The sequence below is a fragment of the Pseudorca crassidens genome, chromosome 12 (assembly GCF_039906515.1).
Source record: "Pseudorca crassidens isolate mPseCra1 chromosome 12, mPseCra1.hap1, whole genome shotgun sequence".
Lineage (NCBI taxonomy): Eukaryota > Metazoa > Chordata > Mammalia > Artiodactyla > Delphinidae > Pseudorca > Pseudorca crassidens.
In genome coordinates, this window is record NC_090307.1 from 58,320,564 (window position 1) to 58,344,457 (window position 23,894).

General features: G+C 38.1%; 1 protein-coding gene across 9 annotated transcripts in view; it reads right to left on the minus strand.

Annotated features, from left to right (window-relative positions):
- DLGAP1 (DLG associated protein 1) overlaps positions 1 to 23,894 on the minus strand; it is a 1,249,429-nt gene that overhangs the window by 550,506 nt on the left and 675,029 nt on the right. The gene's annotated exons all lie outside the window — the stretch shown is intronic.

A 23,894-nucleotide genomic window follows, 5' to 3' on the forward strand; every position in this document is an offset into this window, starting at 1 on the left:
GCAGAATCTTTCCAAGGGCATTACTAGGTGCTGACTGATGCCTAAACCAAAGCATTACCCCCAATTAGTAACAATACTTTCTCATGAAAGCGATAAAATGGAACTTCTAATTGGGCGCAGACTTAAGGAGGGGGGTACCTAGTATAACCACATCACATGTTTTATGCTGTCATTTTCCTTTCTGAAAGGTCTCGGAGACAAGGACTTGTGTTACATGCAAAAATGACTGGTGTTGAAAAATGAAGGTATCAACAGAATTCTGTTTCTGTTTGCTTCTAAGCAATATGATTTTGTGGCCCTCAGTAGCACATTCAAATAGCATCAGAGGGAATGAGAAAAACAGTCAATCTAAGTATTAGGCAGAGGTGGAGGGATATTCAGAATTGAATCTGGGGGTGAGTAATTTCTTACCTCCTAATTATTTGCAAGAATGATAGTGCTTGAAGAAATGGAGAAATCATTTCACAGAAGAGGAATTAGAGGCCAGAAGAGGTGACAGGGCTTGCCTAATTTTATTAAGTTAAGAGACACAAAGGCAGAATGACATCTCAGAATCTCTGCCTCAAAGTTCAACCCCTTTCAAAACCCACAACACTGTATTTGTTTCCGAAAAGAACGCTGGTCATTCAAAAAATTCGGGGTTAATACAATTCTCTGCAGAAGTCGTTCCAGCGATAATTTGAGGCTGGCAAGGTTGACAAGTTAAGAATTAGAACGCTGTAGGTGGTAAAAAGCAAGAACAACAGTAGCACAAAAACATCATGTATTTTCAGAGCACATAAAGCACCTTGGGAATATTATATTTTCACGTGCATCTCATCTACCTATGTTATAAAAGATAAAAATGGTTTTCCATTATCAAAACCTTTCAGGTATAATTATCATTATGAGCCCTGGCTTATGTATGATTATTGTGTTAAATATTCTTAATAGTGAAGGACACTAGACAAACTGAATTTTTCCCTACATATATGAGAAACAGGTTACTCAAGGAGATGCTAAAAACTTTACTTTCTAAACATGTGGAATTGACCATTTATTCATTTATAAATATGGAGAATCTATTTTGTGCTAGATATTGTTAATTTTCCATAGGAAAAAATGAAAATATTATGCGGTTTTTGACCGAGACACCCACATATACAATAAAAATCAATTTTATTACAACTGGGATGTTTTCTGAATTAAATAATATTTAGGAAACGAATCTCTTAAGCAATGGGAGGGGTCTTAAATGTCATCTAATCCAGCAGTTCCCAAGTGTGGTTGATCATCTCAATTGTCTGGAAAGTTCGTGAAAAATACAAACTATAGAATTGCATGCAAGACCTATTAAATCAGACTATTCATGGGTAGATTCAGGGTAATCTGCATTTTGCAAACGCTCCCAGGTTCATTCTCCTGATCAAGCAGGTTTGGGAAACTTACTGATTCTTGCCTAATTTCCTTATTCTAGAGATGGAGGAACTGAAACTAAGGAATGACTTGCCCAAGGCATTTGTTGTTTGGTGACAGAACTGAGATTAGAATGCAGAATTCCTGATTCACTTTGTTATAAAGCAGAAACTAACACACCACTGTAAAGCAATTATACTCCAATAAAGATGTAAAAAAAAAAAAAAAAAAAAAGAATTCCTGATTCTTGGGTATATTTTTCCCTTCCCTCACCCCAACAGTCCCTTTTAAACTTTTTCTTCCTGCCCTTTTTCTATCACGGAGTAACCATATTTAGTCTCTATATCTGCGAAAGAATGAGAGCAAAGGAAAGGTAAAAAACAAAAATACAAACAAAAAAAATACACAAAACCCAAAAAAACAACAAACAAAACACCCTGACACACACACAGAGGCATCTGAACTTAAGTAGTCTGATTTCAATGGTGTGCTCTTCCCCACTGCACTGGGCTGTGCTAGAGTAACTACTTAGGGGTGTCTGCTCAGCCCTGTCCTCTAGGATCTGCCCAGCCTTCCACCACCTTCCCCAACCTTCAAAGGTGCCCTCTGTCCATCGTGTGTCATTGAATCCTCATCCCTGTTCGTCGTTGGCTGTGGGGCGCTAAGGGGAGCTCACTAAGAAAGTGACATGTAACCAAAACCTTGAAAGACGTGAGGGGGTTAGTCATGTGCACGAGAAGCGTGTTCCAGGCAGAGGGAATGGCCAACGTTAGGGCCCTGAGGCAGGAGTGTTCCCAGGGGCTGTTCCTGGAATTGCTAGGGGGTCAGTGGGGATGGAGTAGCGCTGGCAAGTACAGGATTAGTAGCAGAGAAATGGTGCCATGGGGAGGTGGAGGGAAGGACGGACCCAGGGCAGCTCAAGGCTTTCTGGCTTTTACTCTGAGTGAAATGGGGTCCACCACAGGAGCCTGAGCTCAGAATTGACACAGCTTCTGTTTCAGTAGCCTCATCCTGGCTGCTGGTTGGGAGGAGACCACAGGGGAGGCCAGGATGGAGCAGGTGGAAAGCTCGTCTTCTTGGCGAGAGGAGATGTTGGCTCAGACTCAGGTGGTGCTGGTGAGGAGGCATCAGATCCAGGCTGGGTTTCTTTTGAAGGAGGGTCAACAGGATTTCCTGATGGAGTGGGTGGAGGGGGTAAGGAATGAGGGAGGCAAGGATGACCTCAAGGTTTCTAGCCCACACAACCGGAAGAGGACATTACTACCTATCACTTAGATGAGAAAGCATGTGGCTAGAGAAGACTTCTGGGGAAAAAGGATGAGCTTAATTTAGCCATATTGACTTCGAGAGGTCAGTACCAAGCGGGCTTCTCATGCAGGAGGTTGGACATATAACACTGGAATGGAAGCTCCCAGAAGACTTTCTGGCCTCCCATGGAAAACTGGTAGTATTCTTATTATCACCTACCACAGATGATTATGTGAATACTAAACAATAATACATGTAAAACACAGTAACTGGTACATAAAAGAACGCAGTGCATTTTAATTCCCTTCTGTTTCCTGCTTTTATTTTCAAATATTTATTTCTCTTTTGACTATAAGATTAAGTCTAGCAGACGTAGAGAACGGACTTGAGGACACGGGGAGGGGGAAGGGTACGCTGGGAAGAAGTGAGAGTGGCATGGACATATATATCCTACCAAACGTAAAATCGATAGCTAGTGGGAAGCAGCTGCATAGCACAGGGAGATCAGCTCTGTGCTTTGTGACCACTTAGAGGGGTGGGATAGGGAGGGTGGGAGGGAGACGCAAGAGGGAGGGGATATGGGGATGTATGTATACGCATAGCTGACTCACTTTGTTATAAAGCAGAAAGTAACACACCATTGTAAAGCAATTATACTCCAATAAAGATGTTAAAAAAATTAAATTAAGATTAAAAAGAAGATTAAGTCTACCTTTGTGTGAAAAAATCAATTTTCTGCAAGACGTAATAAAAACCATGCTCTACATTTTGGCAGTCCTTTCTAAAATACAGTGAAAATAATCGCCTGATGAAATATTAATAATGCTACTCAATAAGTCATAAAGCAGAACTTTCAGGGAGCAAGGTAAATTTTCGTTGGGGCACGAGCTGAAAGATCTAAAGTAAAAATAAAAACAGAACTGGAATAAATCCACAGACCTAAAAAGTCACTCAACTTCTCTCAAATCCGCCTCGATTTTTAGCAACGATTGATTGTCCTTCGGTATAAAGAAGATGCAGAAATGTGGGAGAGATGATCATTCGACCACAGGTCCTCGTGGTGCACAGCTGAGGAAGCACAGAGGGGAGCTCTGGAAATTCTAGAAAGAATCCTTTGAAGTCTACAATTTTATCTTTAAAATGAGTTTCTTGATTTACAAACGCCTCTTCAACTAAACACAGTTTAAAATAGAAACCCCGTAAGTTCAAACCCTGTTTTATAGACAAGGTTAATGAGTACTAGTGACGGGACCTGTTTTATCCGAGGTCACAGTTTGTAGATAACAAAGCCAGAGCTAGACCATAGGCCTCCTAACTTTCGATATAGTTGTCCTTCCACTCAAATAGTTTCTCTTAATTTTTCTTTTCTTTTTTTTTTTACCCAATTACCTCTTTCACCAAATAAGCAGCATCAGTTTTTGAAATCTCAAGTTTCCTCGTAAAATGTTACTCACGTTTATAGTCCGTAACACATGGCGCTTGTCTGAAGACCAAAAGTTAAACTAGCTACAAGCCTCCTAACCCTCTCACCCCTGCAGGTCTTAGAGTAAGAATCAATTTCACAACACGGTCTGCAATTATTCTGCTACTTCCCACATGTCTGAGGCAGCCTTAGGTCAAATAAAAAGCAAAAAAAGGAAGATGAGCCAGTTGCCACTTCCTTTGCAAACCTCTTTGCTGACCGATTCCTCATTTGTAAGAAACTTCAAAGCAGGGCTGGATGCATGGGCGTGCCCACCTGGGCAGCTCCCTGGGGCTCCGTGCTCAGAACAGCCCTGTGCTGCTTAATGCATTTATATTTGAGCCAGTGTTCTGTGGGTACAGTCCAACAGGATAATAGAGCACGTGTGTGATCGGGGGTACCTGAATAATATGCCTGTCCCCAGACATCCCTTGCTGCCTCATCTGCATATAACATGCGTGAATGTGAATTCTGGTAGAACCACGATTCCTTGGAGGTCAGAGAGATTTGCTGAGTGTGCTATGTCCATGGCTGCCAGTCCCAAGAGGCCATGCTTTCCAATGGGAACCAGAATTTGGCTCTAACTTTGCAAGAAGACATTGGTGTTCTAAGAAACACAGATGACCGAGAAACCCTATCATATCGTTTATTTCTTGCATGTTTTCCATTGTAGTAGCCAGCTGCTTATGCTGAAGATGATACATAAAAAGGAAGAGAAAGGAAGGGCAATCATAATTCTTTTTCTCCTTCACTCATCAGAAAGCCAAAGGGAGACTATTGGTACATGTTGGTACACGTATCAATAAGTGAAATAAAAATGGTAGACTAAGTTTTGTGTAGTGTTTCCACTGTTCTGGTAAGAATGACGTATGTATGCATATCTATGACATACAAATTGCATGATTTTGGTGATTCTGCATGAAAGTTAGATATTCTTATATTTGTATTGCACAATATAAAGATGAATGGTTATATTCATGCTAATAATTTAAACTTTTGCTTTTCTTTACCTGGAACTACATTAAATAGCCAATAAAAAATGCTACAAGTTGAGAGAGAGATGGTGGAAGAAAAGAAATGGTTTTAGATGTGTGCACATGTAACAACCCTCTGTCCTGCTTTTTGAACAAAGGGCCTGCCCTTTCATTTTGCCCTGAGCCCTGCTAATTACGTAGTCATTAACATTCACCCTGTTGTAATGAACTGGCACAGACTGTAGCAATAGCTTCAAGCCTTATTAAATTACAGTTGAAGCACTGTATATAGAATTTTGGAACTGGACCACCTACTTCTGAAAATCCTGGTGTAAATGTGAACTAAATTAATCTAGTCTCTGTTTTTCTCAAATGACTCGATGTCTTCTTCTTTACCAGTTGACCACTTGAACATCCGATCAAAGGTCCTACCTCAAGCCAACTTACCTCCGAAGTCCCTCAGTGTTTAATTTAATTTCTAATTTAATTTAATTTCTAGCTTCCATTGGAAACTTCATTGCCTTCAAGGTCAAATCCTCAACCGGGGAAGAGAGAAAAGTCAGTGATAAAAGCGATTTACTTTGAAGTGTGAACAATGTAGAGACCTGACACTTTCAAGGGATATTTACATTTTAAAGATGCTCTTCATACTGTCTAGATGACCTTAATGTGTAAGAAACAATGCTTCTAAGGGAGAAACCTACTACTCTCTGTTAAGAAGGCGCTTCTACCCCAATCCACTTGATATAATGAGTCTTAACCTATTTCTGAACAAGTGTACATTTTTTTTTAGCTGAAATATAGTTGCTGCACAATACTATGTAAGTTAAGGTATACAATATAGTGATACACAATTTTTAAAGGTTATACTCCATTTATAGTTATTGTAAAGTATTTGTTATCCTCCCCATGTTGTACAATCTACCCTTGTAGCTTATTTTACACCTAAGTTTGTACTTCTTAATCCCTCACCCCTCTATTTCCCCTCCCCACTTCCCTCTCCCCACTGCTAACCACTAGTTTGTTCTCTATATCTGTGAATCTGCTTCTTTTTTGTTATATTCACTAGCTTGTTGTATTTTTAAGATTTCATATATAAGTGATATCATACAGTATTTGTCTTTCTCTGGCTTATTTCACTTAGCATAGTGCCCTCCAAGTCCATCCATGTTGCTGCAAATGGCAAGATTTCATTTGTTATGGCTGAGTAGTATTCCGCTTTGTATATGTGTGTATATATTATATATATACGCACATATCCACCAATATACCACATCATCTTTATCCATTCATCTCTTGATGGACACCTAGGTTGCTTCTATATCTTGGCTATTGCAAATAATGCTGCTATGAACACTGGGGTGCATGTATCTTTTTTGAATTAGTGTCTTTGGGGTTTTTTTTGATATATACCCAGGAACTGAATTGCTGGGTCATATGGTAGTTCTATGTTTAGTCTTTTGAGAAACCTCCACACTGTTTTCCACAGTGGCTGCACCAATTTACATTCCCAGCAACAGTGTACAAGGATTTCTTTTTCTACACATCCTCGCCAACATTTGTTATTTGTGTCCTTTTTGATGATAGCCATTGTGACAGGTGTGAGGTGCTATCACATGTGGTTTTGATTTGCATTTTCCTGATGATTAGCGATGTTGAGTATCTTTCCCTGTGCTTGTTGGCCATCTGCATGTCCTCTTTGGAAAAATGTCTATTCATTCCTTCTACCCATTTTTTAATCAGGTTGTTTTTGCACACAATTTTTGTGTGTGGTTTTTTTTTTTTTTTTTTTTTTGCGGTACACGGGCCTCTCACTGTTGTGGCCTCTCCTGTTGCGGAGCACAGGCTCTGGACGCGCAGGCTCAGTGGCAATGGCTCACGGGCCCAGCCACTCCGCAGCATGTGGGATCTTCCCGGACCGGGGCATGAACCCGTGTCCCCTGCATAGGCAGGCGGACTCTCAACCACGGCGCCACCAGGGAAGCCCTGCACACAATTTTTTTTAAATGAGGTGATGTGTGCTCAGACATACCCAAATTTTCCTAATCAATTGAAAAAGGCTTCACAGTCCTGAAACACACAGGCTTATTTCATGTCTCTTTAAAGCTCACCATAAAGAAATGCACTTTAAGATATGTAGTGCTAGTTGGAAACTTAGCCTCTATTTTATTTTCTTTTTAAATTTGACCTGTATTCTTTCCATCCTATCCTCATATCTCAGTTTATCTGTGGCAGCTTCGCAGCTTCAAGAGTTTGGTTAGAGGACCCGCTGTGCTGAAATGTACAGGTACTGCCCCCCACCTGACTCACTTCTCTACAGACAGAATGATTTGGGCTCCCTGGTAAACACAGGGTATGTAATGGCTCACTGATACTTCAGCTGTTGCCCTGTTATAAAAAGACTGACTACTTACAACTGTTAGAGCACGATTTAGTGATACCTTTTAACCCACGTGGCTGAAGACTAAAAGACGTTTTCCCTATGGCAGATTTCTTATAAGAAGTTCCACCACCCAAGAATAAATTGGAGACTGTGATATTTACTGTCAATGACTTAAGTGGGAACGCCCAACGTCTTGGATTTACACAGCCTTTCTTTCCTAAAATCTCAAAACTTAATATGTTTATAAATAGTTTTCTAAAAAAACAACAAACAACTCCCCTCCCCAAACCCACTAGGACTATGATAATCTCTTTGGTCCTACTGAATCCCCATTGCTTTCTCTTCGTTCACTGGGCTGGCAGGCTTCTACATCCCTTTCATTTCCCCCCCCTCTGGATGAACTTAATGGAACGTAGTAAGAACAGCCTCATTTACTGAGTGCTGGCTATACACCAGGCATTGTTCTAAGCCCATTACACGGATTGTTTCATTGAAAATTCACAATAACCCTATGAGGGAGGTACTGCTATTAGCGCCATTTTACAGATGAGAAAACTGAGATGCAGAGATGGTAATAAATGACCAAATTATTAATGCTGGTGAGTGAAGGTACCAGCTTTATTTATATCAGACGTAGACAGTCCGATCTCAGTCATGCACTCAACCACTATTTGACCTCTTGGTGTTTGCCTCAAGCCAAATATACAGATTTATCTTTCCTCAAATTTATTTCCATTCACCTACCTAATTCCTTTATACCAGGCTGACTGTAAGGATTTCAAAGCCTACCATGTCCCAGAAACTATAAATAAATGACTTCATTTCATTTTTATAGATGCCAAAAGAGAGGCACAGAAATTAAATTACTTGGCCAAGGTCACAGAAAATATTGGAGTTAGGATTTAAATCTAGTCCTTTTTTATCACTGTGTGACATTTTACTCTTCTGTGTTAGATTTAGTTTTCCTTATTCTTAAAAATCACTTTTCCATGCCAAAGTATAGAAGAGCTTTTGACTTCTTTTCTTTTCTTTCTTTCCTTCTTTCTCTTCCTTCCTTCCTTCCTTCCTCTCTCTCTTTCTCTCTTTCTTCCTCCCTTCCTTCTTTCATTCATTCATTCATTTATTTATTTAGCTGATGATTAGTTCAACTGTTAGAGCCAAAATTTTAGTAGCCAGGGACCCAGGTCTTAGTTCCAACCCCCAGGTATGCCAGTTGGCAACACTGTGGTTCCATGGCCACAAATTGTAAATTTATTTTCAAGCGCCACTTCCCAATGCATGCTGAGAATCACCAATCAGTGAATTATGCACTTTTAAACATGGACTGGACTTTATCATTCATAAAATCTAATTTCTTCATTTCATAGATAAGAAAGGCACAGAGAGGTTAGGTGTCATACCTGAGATCACACAGCAGTTTAGTAGCAGAGACGGGACAATAATTTAGATTTCCTGACATGAAAACTGGGGTTTTCTTCCCATACAAAGGCAGCCTAACTGGCTATTTTTCACAGTGTCTTAAAAATACATTCATACATTCAACAAAGATTGAGGGGATACTATGTGCCAGACACTGTTCCAGGTACTGGGAATGGGGTTGTAAAGAAAAATTCCTGCCCTTAAGGAGCATTACCACCTGGCATTGTAATGGTACAACGTAATGCATCTATATTTAAGTTACTTTGAATTTAATCACTTAAAAAGAATGATTACTTAAGAAGCACTGGCTTGAAATATGGATGGTCCAAAGCCATAAGAGATGGTAGAGCCTATTGTTATATCTACTATTTTGTATATACAATCAAAGTCCGGTCATTACACATAAATAGGGGTGGTGTGGGTTTTGCAGTATCAACAGAGAGATGAAGATAAGGTGCCTGCCCTCAAGGAGTTTAAGGAAGAAGCATGACGTCGATTAGAGGAGAGGGTTTCCCCTAAAATTAAACCTCTTAAGCAAATTCCGTAACATTCCAAAATTATCTTTTACTCTGTAACAATTAAAAATCACCCTCTATAGTTGCTGAGAATTACAGTTATACTTAAGCAAAAAATATGAACTCCCAAAGCCCCAGTTAAATTTTCTGAAATTGATCAATTTAAAGTCTTATTAAATGTTGAATACCTTATTTTGTGTCAACTTGTCCAGTGGCAGAGAGATAACAATAAAAAAAATGTAAATTTGCCTTGAAATCAACATACAACCAACCTCTTTCTCTCGTCAATGATAACGAAATGACAAAACTGAGCTCTTGGTCACAAAGGCTGGCTGTATTTGCTAATAATCTGAAAAGAAATGGCCACCCTAAAGCTATTTCAATAATGGAAAACAAAAAGCAGTGCAGTTTAAAGTTCTATACTAAGCCTATTCTTTAATTACAATATTTTGCAATGTCAATACACGCCATTATCTGCAGTAACCAGGGCTTAAAAAATATATAATACAGTTATGTTTCGATCACAAACTAGGCTCTAGTTGTCTTCCAACATATTAAATGCTTCGGTCCGACTCTCCCACTTAATAAGAATGTTGAGTAGATGTGGCTGATATCATGTTACCTTGAAGTCTCTGACATGGAGGGTCAATACTAAAACATCTTGATTAAATTCCAGCAACAGTAAGACATGAGAAGCTGGTATATAATTTATCGTTACCAATTCATAACTGTCTTTGCTCCTAAGCCAGCATGCGTGCTGAGCTGCTGAGAACGCACTATTCACAAGTATTTTCATCTCTCATGCATTCCTTATTCACCCTTCTGAGGGGTAAACGTCCAAGAATTCACACTCAGAAAACATCCTGAAGGGCAACTTTTGGAGAAAAATCTAAAGGGTTAGCAACTGTAGTTGAACTAACTTTTATCGTCGTTCCTACATTGCTCACGGTGCCTTTAAAAGACGACCCAGTAAGGGAAATATGTCTCGGGAGCAAGCCTGGCTAATCTACGTGGAACCGTGCTGCAGCTGTCGAGTGCCCAAATAATGCAGTTTGCTGTAACTTAATTTCTACAGTTCCCTCATGGTTCACACTGGGCAGCAGATTCAGCAGAAGTAAATTATGTACTTACTTACCATGGCCAATGCTACCCCAATCAAATGTCTGCTAAAATAGAAGGCAATGAGGCTAATTTTTATGGTAATTAGGTGATATGCTCAATTCCAGAGGCAAAGGCAGTGAACAGAAAGACAGGGAGCCTCCTTTTATTTCCTTTACCTCCATCACAGACGGAAAGTATGTAGGGCCATCTCTAGAAAATGCTGTGTCTTCAGCACAGTTCTAGGTCGTTTTCCTGTATACCTCCTTTTTTAAAAGTTATTTTATTGAAGTATAGCTGATTTACAATGCTGTTTCACAACATACAACTATACAACATACAACTATACGATGTTGTATAGTTTCTGCTGCACAGCAAAGTGATTCAGTTATACATTCTCCAAAGAAGACATGATACAGATGGCCAACAGACACATGAAAAGATGCTCATCATCACTAATTATTAGAAAAATGCAAATCAAAACTACAATGAGGTACCACCTCACACTGGTCAGAATGGCCATCATTTAAAAAGTCTACAAATAAAAAATGCTGGAGAGGGTGTGGAGAAAAGGGAACCCTCCTACGTTGTTGGTGGGAATGTAAATTGGTACAGCCACTATGGAGGGCAGTACAGAGGTTCCTCAAAAAAATAAAAATAGAGTTGTCATATGATCCAGCAACCCCACTCTTGGGAATATATCTTGTATACCTCTTTACCAATTTTGTATCTTTTTCTCAGATACCATTTTTCAAGTGTCCCTTCATCAAAACTCCTACACCTGACAAGTAGTAGGCCAAGAAAGCCTCGTTGTCCGTACAGACTTGAGACACTCTTCTCTCACTGAGAGGCATCCAGAGGCATGGCCATCAAAAGCCCATTCTGCTCCCTCAGGTGGTACCAGCACGGACTGGTGAAAAAACCCAGCCAACTGAAATAAAAACGGAAAGGAACTGAAAACTCAATTGCCATTGGAACCATGGCCCAGATAAGTAAGCCAGGACTTCATACCAAAGTCCAGCAGTGTGACTACTGCTACAATGAAATACTTAAATAGGATCCTAGTTTAACAGACAAAAGGTCCAGGATACAATAAAAAAACCACCTGTCATACCAAAATTCAAGAGAAGTCACAACTTAAGAATAACCAACTGATGGCAATACTGAGATGAGTCAGATGGTTGAATTATCTAAAGAGAATTTTAAACAGCCATCAGATCAATGTTTCAACAATCAACTGCAAATTCTTTTGGAACATATGAAACAAAAGAAACTTCAGCAGAGAAACAGAAGTTATAATGAAGGACCAAACGGAAATTAATAGAATTGAAAAATACAATAACAGAAATAGTAGAAGAAAACAACTTGGTGGGGGTGGACTGAAAAGAGGGGTGGAGCAGACAAAGGACGTATCATTGAATTCACCCCATCTGAACAACAGGGAGAAAACAGAGTATTTTTAAAATAAATAGAAAGTTCAAGGGTGTGCAAGGCAATAACAAAAGATCCAAATTTCAGTTCATTAGAGTCCCCCAAAAAGAAAAAGTGGGCCTGAGAGAATATTCAAAGAAATAGTGGCTGAATGCTTCTCAAATTTGGTAAAATACACACATCTGCAGACTCAAGGAGCTGAGGAAAATACAAACAGGATAAACCCAAAGAAGTAGACACCAACATATTATAATAAAACTTATGAAAATAAAAGACAAAGAAAATATCTGAAAGCAGCCAAAGAGAAACAAGCATTTCTATGGAGGAACACCAATGTGAGTAACAGAAGACTTCTCACTTCAAACTCTGGAGGCCAGAAGGAAGTGGCATTTTTCAAATGACAAAAGAAAATAACTGTCAGTTGCAAGTTTAATATTCATCAAAATGATCCTTTAGGAATGAAGAAGAAATGAAAACATTCTTACACAAAGAAAAATTAAAAGAATATGTCACTGGCAAACCTAATCTTAAAGACTAGCTAAAGGAAGTTCTTTGAATGGAAAGAAAAAAAAAAAAAAGACTCATGGAACATAAGGAAAGGAACAAGGAAACTGATAGAAAGACAGGTATATGCAATCTTTTAATTGAAAGAGTTTCATAAAATATATTTGATGATTAAAAAAACAGAATCAATCCAGTACTTAATGATATCTAAAAGTTTGGAAGGTAAAGGGATCCAATGGCTATGGTTTCCAAATTTTACTTAATGTGATAAATGTTGGTATTAATACACTGCGATAAGAAACGTATGTATGTTGTAATACACAGAACAGCCACTATGAAAACTATGCAAAAAGATATACTCAAAACCACTAGAGAAAATATTTTTAAATCTTGTAACTGATAAGAGATTTATATTTGGAACATGGAAAGAACTCCCACAACTCAACAATGACAAAAAACTAACAACCCAATTAAAAAATGGTCAAGGACTTGAACAGACATTTCTCCAAAGTATAAATACAAATGGACAGTAAGCACATAAAGAGATGATCAACATTACTAATCATTAGGGAAATGCAAGTAAAAGCCACAGTGAGACATCACTTCACATCCATTAGGATGGCCATTATAAACAGAGGAAAGCAAAACAAAACCCCAGAAAATGACAAGTGTTGGCGATAATGCGGAGAAATTGGAACTGTTGTGCATGGTTGGTGGGACTTAATAGTGAAAAACCAAGAAATTTTATTAAAAATGGGCAGAAGAACTGAATATATATTTTTCCAAAAAAGACATACAGATGGTCCACAGGCACATGAAAAAGGTGCTCAACATCACTAATCATCAGGGAAATGCAAATAAAACCACAATGAGATACCACCTCAAATCTGTTAGAATGGCAATCATGAAAATACAAGAGATAAGTGTTGGTGAGGATATGGAGAAAAGGGAACCTTTGTGCACTGTTGATGGAAATGTAAACTGATGCTGTTGTTATGGAAACAGTATGGAGATTCTTGAAAATATTAAACACAGAATTTCCATATGATCCAGGAGTCCCACTTCTGGATATATATCCAAAGAAAGGAAAGTAGGATTGCAAAGAGATATCTGCACTCCCAAGTTCACTGCAGCATAATTCACAATAATCATAATATGGAAACTATCTAAGTGTCCATCAATGGATGAATGGATACACACACACACACACACACACACACACGGAATATTATTCAATCATGAGAAAGAAGAAAATTTTGCCACCAGTAAAAACACGGATGGACCTTGAGGACATCGTGCTAAGTGAAATAAGTCAGACAGAGAATGACAAATACTACATGATATCACGTATATGTGGAATCTAAAATAACTGAACTCATAGAAACAGAAAGTAGATTAGTAGTTGCCAGGGGCTGAAGGGTGGGGGAAATGGGGAGATGCTGGTCAAAGAGACCAAACCTCCACTTAAAAGATAAGTTCTGGGCATCTAATGTACAGTATGATTATTATTGTCAATAATACTGTGTTGCATATTTGAAAGTTGCTAAGAGAGTAGATCTTAAACGTTCTTACCACAAAAAAGAAATGGTAATAATGTGACAAGATAGAAGTGTCAGTTAATGTTATGCTGGTAGCCATTCTGTAATATATAAGTGTATCAAATCAACCCATTGTAGAACTTAAATTTATACAATGTTATATGTAATTATATCTCAATAAAGTTGGAAACAAAATAACATAAAATGGTGCAGCCACTGTGGAAAACAGTATGGCAGCTCCTCAAAAACTTAAAAGATTGATTTACCATGTGATCCAATAATTCTACTTTAAGTATATACCCAAAAGAATTGAAAGCAGGGACTCAAACATACACCTATGTTCACAGTAGCATTACTCACAAAATCCAAAAGGTGGAAATAACCCACAGATTTATTAAAAATGAATGAACAAACAAACGTGGTATAGACAGAATGGAATATTATTCAGCCTTATGAAATCCTGATGCATGCTATAACATGGGTACACCTAGAAGACATTATGTTAAGTGAAATAAGCCACACACAAAATGACACATATCGCGTGATTCCACTTATATGAGGTTCCTAGAACAAGCAAATTCACAGAGAGAGAAAGAATAGTGTTACCAGGGATTGGAAGCAGAGAGGAAGGGAGAGTTTAATAGACACAGAATTTCAGTTTGGGATAATGAAAAAGTTCTGGACAAGACAGTGATGATGGTTCCACAGCAATGTGAATGTACTTAATGCCACTGAACTGTATACACTTAAAAGTGGTTAAAATGATGAATGTTATATACATTTTATCACAATAAAAAATTATAAATAAATCAAGAAAAAGTCAAAACTATTTGAGTAATACACAGAAAGGCAAGAAAAGACAAACAGAAGAACAAGAGGAAACAAACTGAAAACAAATAATGAAATGGCCAATTTACACACTAACATTTCAGCAAGTATCTTAAGTATACATGGTCCAATACACCAATTAAAAGACAGAGATTGGCAGAGTGAATGAACATATGGTCCAACTAAATGCCCTTTGCAAGAAACTCACTTCAAATTCAACAGAAAAAGTACAGCATGCAAACATTAATTTTAAAAAACAGGTGTGGCTATACTGATATCAGATAAAGTAGTCCTCAGAACAAGGACTATTACTAGAGGAAAAAGAGAGACATAACACAATGGTACAAAGACCAATCTGATAGGAAGACACAACAATCCTAATCCTACATCTGTACTCAACAAATAGAGCTTTAAAACATGCGTCTGAATACATGAAATGGAAACTGATGTTACTGTAAAGAAAACTACAGAGATCCACATATGGTTGAGGACTTCAACGTCCTCCTCTTAAAAACTGATAAAATGACTAGACAGAAAATCAGCAAAGTTATAGAAGATCCGAACAACACAGCCAACTAACTGAACCACACTGACATATGAGAACACTACACCCAACAATAGCAGAGTACACAGTCTCCAAACGCCCACTAAACCTTCACCAAGACTCACCAGCTCCTAAGCCACAAAACAAACCTCAACAAAATTAAAAGTAATTGAACTCATATATAATGTGTTCTCTGACTATATGGAATCAAACTAGAAATCAGTAATAGAAAGCTAACAAAATTTCTAAATATGTCAATATTAAACTACAGACTTCTAGGGCTTCCCTGGTGGCACAGTGGTTAAGAATCGGCCTGCCAATGCAGGGGACATGGGTTCAAGCCCTAGTCCGGGAAGATCCCACATGCCGCAGAGCAACTAAGCCCATGCACCACAACTACCGAGCCTGCGCTCTAGAGACCGCGAGCCACAACTACTGAAGCCCGTGTGCCTAGAGCCAGTTCTCTGCAACAAGAGAAGCCACCACAATGAGAAGCCCGCGCACAGCAACGAAGAGTAGCCCCTGCTCACCGCAGCTAGAGAAAGTCTGCGCGCAGCAACAAAGACCCAATGCAGCCAAAAATAAATAAAATAAATAATTTTTTTAAAAATACAGACTTCTAAGTAATCCATGCGTCAAAGAGCAAGTCTCAAAGAAATTTAAAAAAATATCAGGATGAATAAAAATGAAAACTTAAAATACATGGATGCAGTTAAAGCCATGCTGAGAGAAATTTCTATTTCCTCTCTAGAAATGAGGAAAGGTCTCAAATCAGTAATCTAAGTTCCCACATGAGAAACTAGAAAAAGATAAGCAAAATAAGCCCAAAGCAGAAACAGAGAAACAGTGAAACAGAACACTTGTTCTTTGGGGGGGGGGGGAAAAAATCGACAACACTTTTAAGTTGTTTTTAAAGCTTTAACAAGACTGACAAAGATAAAGAGAGGATGCACATCACCAATTCTGTAAATGAAACAAGGAATATCATTATAGATTCTGCAACTGTTAGAAACATAATAAAAGAAGACAATGAAACATTTTATGCTAAAAAATTTGAGAGCTTGGAAAAAAAGGACCAATTCCTCGAAAACCACAAGCTAACAAAACAACTAAGAGGAGACAAATAATATGAATAGCCCTATAACCATCAAAGGAATTCAGTTCATAATCTAAAACTACTAAAAAAGAAATCGCCAAACCCAGATAGATTCCTTGGAGAATTATACCAAACATTTAAAGACTTACTAGAACTAATTTTCACAATCTTTTCTAGAAAACAGAAACACAAGGAAGAAGTCTCAACTCATTTTATAATACCAAAACCAAAACAAGAAAACATAGTAAGACTTCAGACCAGTATCCCTCATGAATATAAATACAAAAGTCCTCAACAAAGCAGTAGTAAATTGAATCCAACAATGTGTAAACAGAATTATACACCATGACCAGTTGGGCAAGCTTGGTGCAACATTCTAAAATCAGTCAATGTAATACAACACACGAGAAAGCTAAAGAAGGAAAACATCACATGATTATATCAATTAATACAGAAAAAGCATTTAACAAAATCCAACATACATTGATGATAATGACTCTCTGCAAGCTAGGGGTAAAGGGAAATTATCTTCACCTGATAAAGAGCACCTAGAAAAAATCTACAGCTAATATCTACTTAAATATCCTACTTAAATACTGACTGCTTTCCCCTCAGATCAGAACAAGGCAAGGATATCTGCATTCACCACTCTCTAACTGACATAGCATTGGAAGTTTTAGCCACTGCATTAAGGCAGGAAAAAGAAATAAACAGCATACAGATTGGAAAAGAAGAGATAAAATCATCTCTATTTAAATATGTTATGACTGTATTACATATGGAAGATTCCAAGGACTCTACAAAAAACTTCCAGAACCAATAAGTGGCTTCAGCAATCTTGCAGAAAACAAGGTCAAGCCGCAATGTCCAATCACATTTCAATATACTAACAAGGAACACGTGGAAACAAAAACACAATGCCATTTAAAACTACTGCAAATTAAATAATTAAGAAAGTATGTGCAAAATCTGTATGTTGAAAATGACAAAATACTGATGAAGATATCAAAGATGATCAAAATAAATGGAAATACATACTGCCTTCATGGATTGGAAGACTCAATAGTAAAGATGTCAATTCTGATCTATAGGCTTAACGCAATTCCTATTAAAATCTTGACCAGGTCTTTCATAGACATAGAGAAGCTTTGTCTAAAGTTTAGAAGGAACGAAAAGAGACCCCAGAATAGCTAAAATAATCATGACAAAGAGAAATAAAAATGAGAAATCAATCCAATCATACGGAGGCTTAGTATATGGCTGCAGAAAGACACTGGTGTTGGTGGAGGTATAGAAAATTCTATGGATCAGAAGACAGAATCCAAAAACAGACCCACACAAATATGCTCAACTGGCTTCTGACAAAGGTGCAAGAGCAATTCAGTGAAGGAAGGCATAGCCGTTCAACAAACAGTGTTGGAGCAATCGAACATTATAGGCAAAAAGCAAAAACTAAGAAAAAAACTCGACCTAAAATAAACCTCACACCTTATAAAAAGAATGAATCCAGAATGGTTCATGAACTCAAGTATAAAATGCAAAACTATAAAACTTGCAGGAAAAAAGCAAACAGAAAAAAATCACTGGGATCTAGGACTAAACAGAGTTATTGGACTTGACACTAAAGCATGACCCATAAAAGAAAAAGACTGACTTCATCAAAAAGAAAAGCTATTGCTTTTTTTTTGATATTGAGCTCCATGAGCTGTTTGTATATTGTGGAGATCAATCCTTTGCCCGTTGTTTCATTTGCAAATATCTTCTCTCATTCTGAGGGTTGACTTTTCATCTTATTTATGGTTTCCTTTGCTGTGCAAAAGCTTTGAAGTTTAATTAGGTTCCATTTGTTTATTTTTGTTTTTACTTTCATTACTCTAGGAGGTGGGTCAAAAAAGATCTTGCTGTGGTTTATGCCCAAGAGTGTTTTTCCCATGTTTTCCTCCAAGAGTTTCATAGTGTTCGGTCATCCATTTAGGTCTTTAGTCCATCTGGAGTTTATTTTTGTATACAGTCTTAGGTAGTGTTCTAATTTCATTCTTTTACACATAGCTGGTCCAGTTTTCCCAGCACCACTTATTGAAGAGGCTGTCTTTTCTCCAGTGTATGTTCTTGCCTCCTTTGTCGTAACTAAATGTCCATCCACAGATAATCGGATAAAGAAGATGTGGCGTATATATACAAAGGAATGTTACTCAGCCATAAAAAGAAACGAAATTGAGTTATTTGTAGAGAGGCGGATGGATCTAGAGTCTGTCATACAGAGTGAAGTCAGAAAGAGAAAAACAAATACCGTACACTAATGCATATATGTGAAATCGAAAAAAAATGGTACTGATGAACCTAGTGGCAGACCAGGGATAAAGACGCAGACAAAGAGAACGGACTTGAGGACATGGAGAGGCGGAAGGGGAAGCTGGGACGAAATGAGAGAGTGGCATGTACATATATACACTACCAAATGTAAAACAGCTAGCTAGTGGGAAGCAGCCGCATGGCACAGAGATCAGCTTGGTGCTTTGTGACCACCTAGAGGGGTGGGATAGGGAGGCTGGGAGGGAGGCTCAAGAGGGAGGGGATATGGGGGTACATGTATGCATATGGCTGATTCACTTCGTTGTACAACAGAAACTAGCACAGCATTGTGAAGGAATTATACTCCAATAAAGACGTATATATATATATATATATATATATATATATATATATAAAAATTGCTCTGTGAACATCCATGGAAAGAGGATGAAAAGCTACAGAGCAGGAGAAAATATTAGCAAATCACACCTACAACAAAGGACTAGTATTTAGGGTAAGTAAAGAACTCTCAGATTCAATAGTAATAAAACAAACAATTAAATTAGAAAATGTACAAAAGTCTTGAGTAGACATTTCATCAGAAAGGGTATACAGACAGTAAATAAGTACATAAAAAAAGATGTTCAACATCATTGGCCAGAGAAATCCAAATTAAAATCATAGTATTAATACATACCTATGAGAATGGCTAAAAGAAATGATAGTGAAAACACCAAATGCTGATGACAATGCAGAGGAAAGGGATCGCTCACGTATGGCTGGCAGGAATGTAAAATGACAAAGCCACTCTGGCCAACGGTTTGGCAGTTCCTCATAAAACCAAACATGCAATTACAATAGGACACAGAAATTGCATCCACGGATGTTTACAGCAGAAAAATGAAAAATTATGTTTGCACGAGAAACCAGTACTTATGTTTACAGCAGCTTTATTCATAATAGCCAAAATCTGGAAAAAGACCCGATATTCAAGAGATGAACTGTTCAATCTACATACAATGGGATTCCACTCTGCAACTTAAAACAAACAAAAACGAACCACGGATACAAGCAAGGGCTTGGATTAATCTCTAAGGAATTATGTGAGTGAAAAAAGCCAATCCTAAAAAAGTTACATACCATTTATAAAGGATGTCATTTATACAGCATTTTTGAAATGACAAAATTATGGAGGCAGAGAACAGATTAGTGCCAGCCAGAGTTAGGGACTGAGGGTGGGGTGGTAGGATGGGGTGGGTAAGAGGGGAAGGCTGGTGCTGGAGGGAGGTGGGTGTGTCCCTGAAAGGGTCTCGGATCCTTGTGGCAGTGGAACCGGTCCTGACGGTGATGGTAAATACGTGAACCTAAATACATGTTATAAAACTGCATACAACTAAGAACAATCCTCCCTCAGTATCCAAGGGGGATTGGTTCTAGGACCCCATGCGTATACCAAAATGCATGTTTGCTCATGTCCCAACGTCGCCCCTCCCCTCTGTATCTGCAGAATCCACACGTACGGGTTAAATCAACCTCAGAAAAACACGATACACAATCTGAGGTTGGTTGAACCTGCGGATGTGGAACCCGCAGATACAGAGAGTCCAGTGCACGTATGCACACACCTACACACACACAGATCCCTACAAATGAGTACAAGTAAAACCGTGGAATTTTAACAACAGTGGTGGATTTTTATCAATGCCAATATCCTCGTTGTGATATACGATCGTTTTTCAAAATGCTACCATTGGAAGAAACTGGGTGAAGTATATGCAGTATCTATTATTTCTTAAAACTGCATGTGAACCTACACTTAACTCCATAAGAATTTCAAAAAAGCAATAAACTCACTTTATCTTTTTGTTTGTTTGTTTTTTTAATATCTTTATTGGAGTATAATTGCTTTACAATGTTGTGTTAGTTGCTGCTGTATAACGAAGTGAATCAGCTAAACGTACACATATATCCCCCCATATCCCTTCCCTCTTGGGTCTCCCTCCCACCCTCCCTATCCCACCCCTCTAGGTGGACACAAAGCACCGAGCTGATCTACCTGTGCTATGCGGCTGCTTCCCACCAGCTATCTGTTTTTTACATTTGGTAGTGTATATATGATGTCCATGCCACTCTCTTACTTCGTCCCAGCTTACCCTTCCCCTTCCCCGGCCGTGTCCTCAAGTTCATTCTCTACATCTGAGTCTTTATTCCTGTCCTGCCCCTAGGTTCTTCAGTACTATTTTTTTTTTGATTACATACATATGTGTTAGCATACGGTATTTGTTTTTCTCTTTCTGACTTACTTCACTCTGTATGACAGTCTCTAGGTCCATCCACCTCACTACAAATAACTCAATTTCATTTCTTTTTATGGCTGAGTAATATTCCATTGTCTATGTGTGCCACAACTTCTTTATCCATTCATCTGTTGATGGACACTTAGGTTGCTTCCATGTCCCGGCTATTGTAAATAGAGCTGCAATGAACATTGTGGTACATGACTCTTTTTGAATTTTGGTTTTCTCAGGGTATATGCCCAGTAGTGGGATTCCTGGGTCAGATGGTAGTTCTATTTTTAGTTTTTTGAGGAACCTCCATACTGTTCTCCATAGTGGCTGTATCAATTTACATTCCCACTGACAGTGCAAGAGGGTTCCCTTTTCTCCACACCCTCTCCAGCATTTATTGTTTGTAGATTTTTTGATGATGGCCATTCTGACTGGTGTGAGGTGATACCTCATTGTGGTTTTGATTTACATTTCTCTAATGATTAATGATGTTGAGCATCCTTTCATGTGTTTGTTGGCAATCTACATCTTCTTTGGAGAAATGTCTATTTAGGTCTTTGGCCCATTTTTGGATTGGGTTGTTTGTTTTTTTGATACTGAGCCGCATGAGCTGCTTGTATATTTTGGAGATTAATCCTTTGTCAGTTGCTTCGTTTGCAAATATTTTCTCCCATTCTGAGGGTTGTCTTTTCGTCTTCTTTATGTTTTCCTTTGCTGTGCAAAAGCTTTTAAGTTTAATTACGTCTCATTTGTTTATTTTTGTTTTTATTTCCATTTTTCTAGGAGATGGGTCAAAAAGGATCTTGCTGTGATTTATGTCATAGAATGTTCTGCCTATGTTTTCCTCTAAGAGAATAAACTCCCTTTAAATTTAAGGTTCAATGAAAATCGTAACATTCATGAAAGATAACATAAAACAACAGAACTTAAATTTCCAACACAGTATGTACTAAGCTCATCAGAAAATCACTCGATATGATTTACATTTTAATTTATTTCTTGGATAAGAATTTTGCAGTAAAACACATGTAACATAAAATCATCATTTCCAACCATTTTTAACTATACAATTCATCGGCATTAACTACATTCACAGTGTTGTACCACCATCACCACTCTCCATTTCCAGAACATTTTCAGGATCCCAGACAGAAATTCTGTACCCATTAAACAGTAACTCCACATTCCTCCTCTCCTCAATCCCTGGTAACCACTCTTCTACTTTGTCTCTATGAATTTGCTTATTTTAGATATCTCCTATAGGTGAAACATATTTGTCCTATTGTGTCTGGCTCGTTTTATTTAGAATATTTTCAAGGTCCATCCATGTTGTAGCATGTATCAGAATTTCATTCCATTTTAAAGCTGGGTAATGTCCCAAGGTGGGGATAAACCACATTATGTTTATCTAATCACCTGTTCAAGGACACACGGGTTGATTATGCCTTTTGGTTACTGTGACTAACGCTGCTAGGAACACGGATGTACAAGTACCTCTTTGAGTCCCTGCTTTCCATTCTTCTGAGCATGTACCTAGAATGGATTTGCTGGATCATGTGATAATTCTGTTGAACTTTTTGAGGAACCACCATACTGTTTGCCACAGTGACTGATCTAAACTCCCACCAGCAATACACAAGAGGTCCAATTTCTCCACATCCTCAAGAAACAACACACTTGTTATTTTTATTTTTTTTTTAACAGCCAACGTAATGGGTATGAAGTAGTATCTCATTGTGGCTTTGGTTTGCATTTCCCTAATGTGGATAATAATTTTAGAAAGACACATTTATTTAAGCATGAAAAGAACACAACCTGTTCCACCCATTATGACCCCCAAAATATATTACTATGAATCTTATAGAATAAATGCCCATATATTAGTTATACTCAAGGAAGATAACCTCATATAACATATACATCAAGTTAAAAGTATCTGTTTTTGCAGTTATCATGTGTAATCATTCACATATAATTGTGAATGTACTTTAAAAACTCCAGGTCCTTCAATGCCCTGATCTCAGCTCTCAAAGGAAAGTTTCATGTTTCCCTGAAAAATTAACTAAAGCTCAATTTGCTAAACTCCCAGGTGTATTTTCAATTCAAAATGTTATTTATCAAAACAAATGCATCATTAGTGTTTCCCTTGTATGAATTATACAAGACTTGGATGGGCAGAGTACTGAGTCGAGTTCCAGGCTTTATTCTTCTGTAATTGCCTCACCGTAAACCAGTCACTTCAAGCTTTACGAGACACAGCTGTCGTGGCTGAAGAGAATTTGATCTTAGGAATCAGAACCTGAGGCAAGTCCCTGCTCCACTCAAACATTTACAGTCTCAAAATTTTTATCTATAAAATGTGAAAATAATCCACTCACTGCACCTGACGCTCACCTCTTTGTCAGAACTCAGTAAGGTACTGCAGGAGACAAGGATGCAGGCAGACTGCTGGGAACCACTGCAAAGGCCTGGGCATCAGGGGATGATGGTTTAGAGCGGGCTGGTGGCTGGGCAAGGGGTAAGAAATGGTGAGACTCTACACATATTTTCAAGGCAAAGCCAACAGGATTTGCTGTTTGACTGAATGTTGGGCATGAAAGAAAAGAGTTGAGAAAGACTCCAAGATTTTGGGCCTTAGAAATTATTCAATCCATTCATCTGTTGATGGACATTTAGGTTGTTTCCATGTCTTGGCTACTGTAAATAGTGTGGTATATACATACAATGGAATACTACTCACTCATAAAAAAGAATGAAATAATGCCATTTGCAACAACATGGATGAACCTAGAGATTATCATACTAAGTGAAGTAAGTCAGAAAGACAGACAATATAATGATATCACTTATATGTGACTCTAAAATATGACACAAATGAC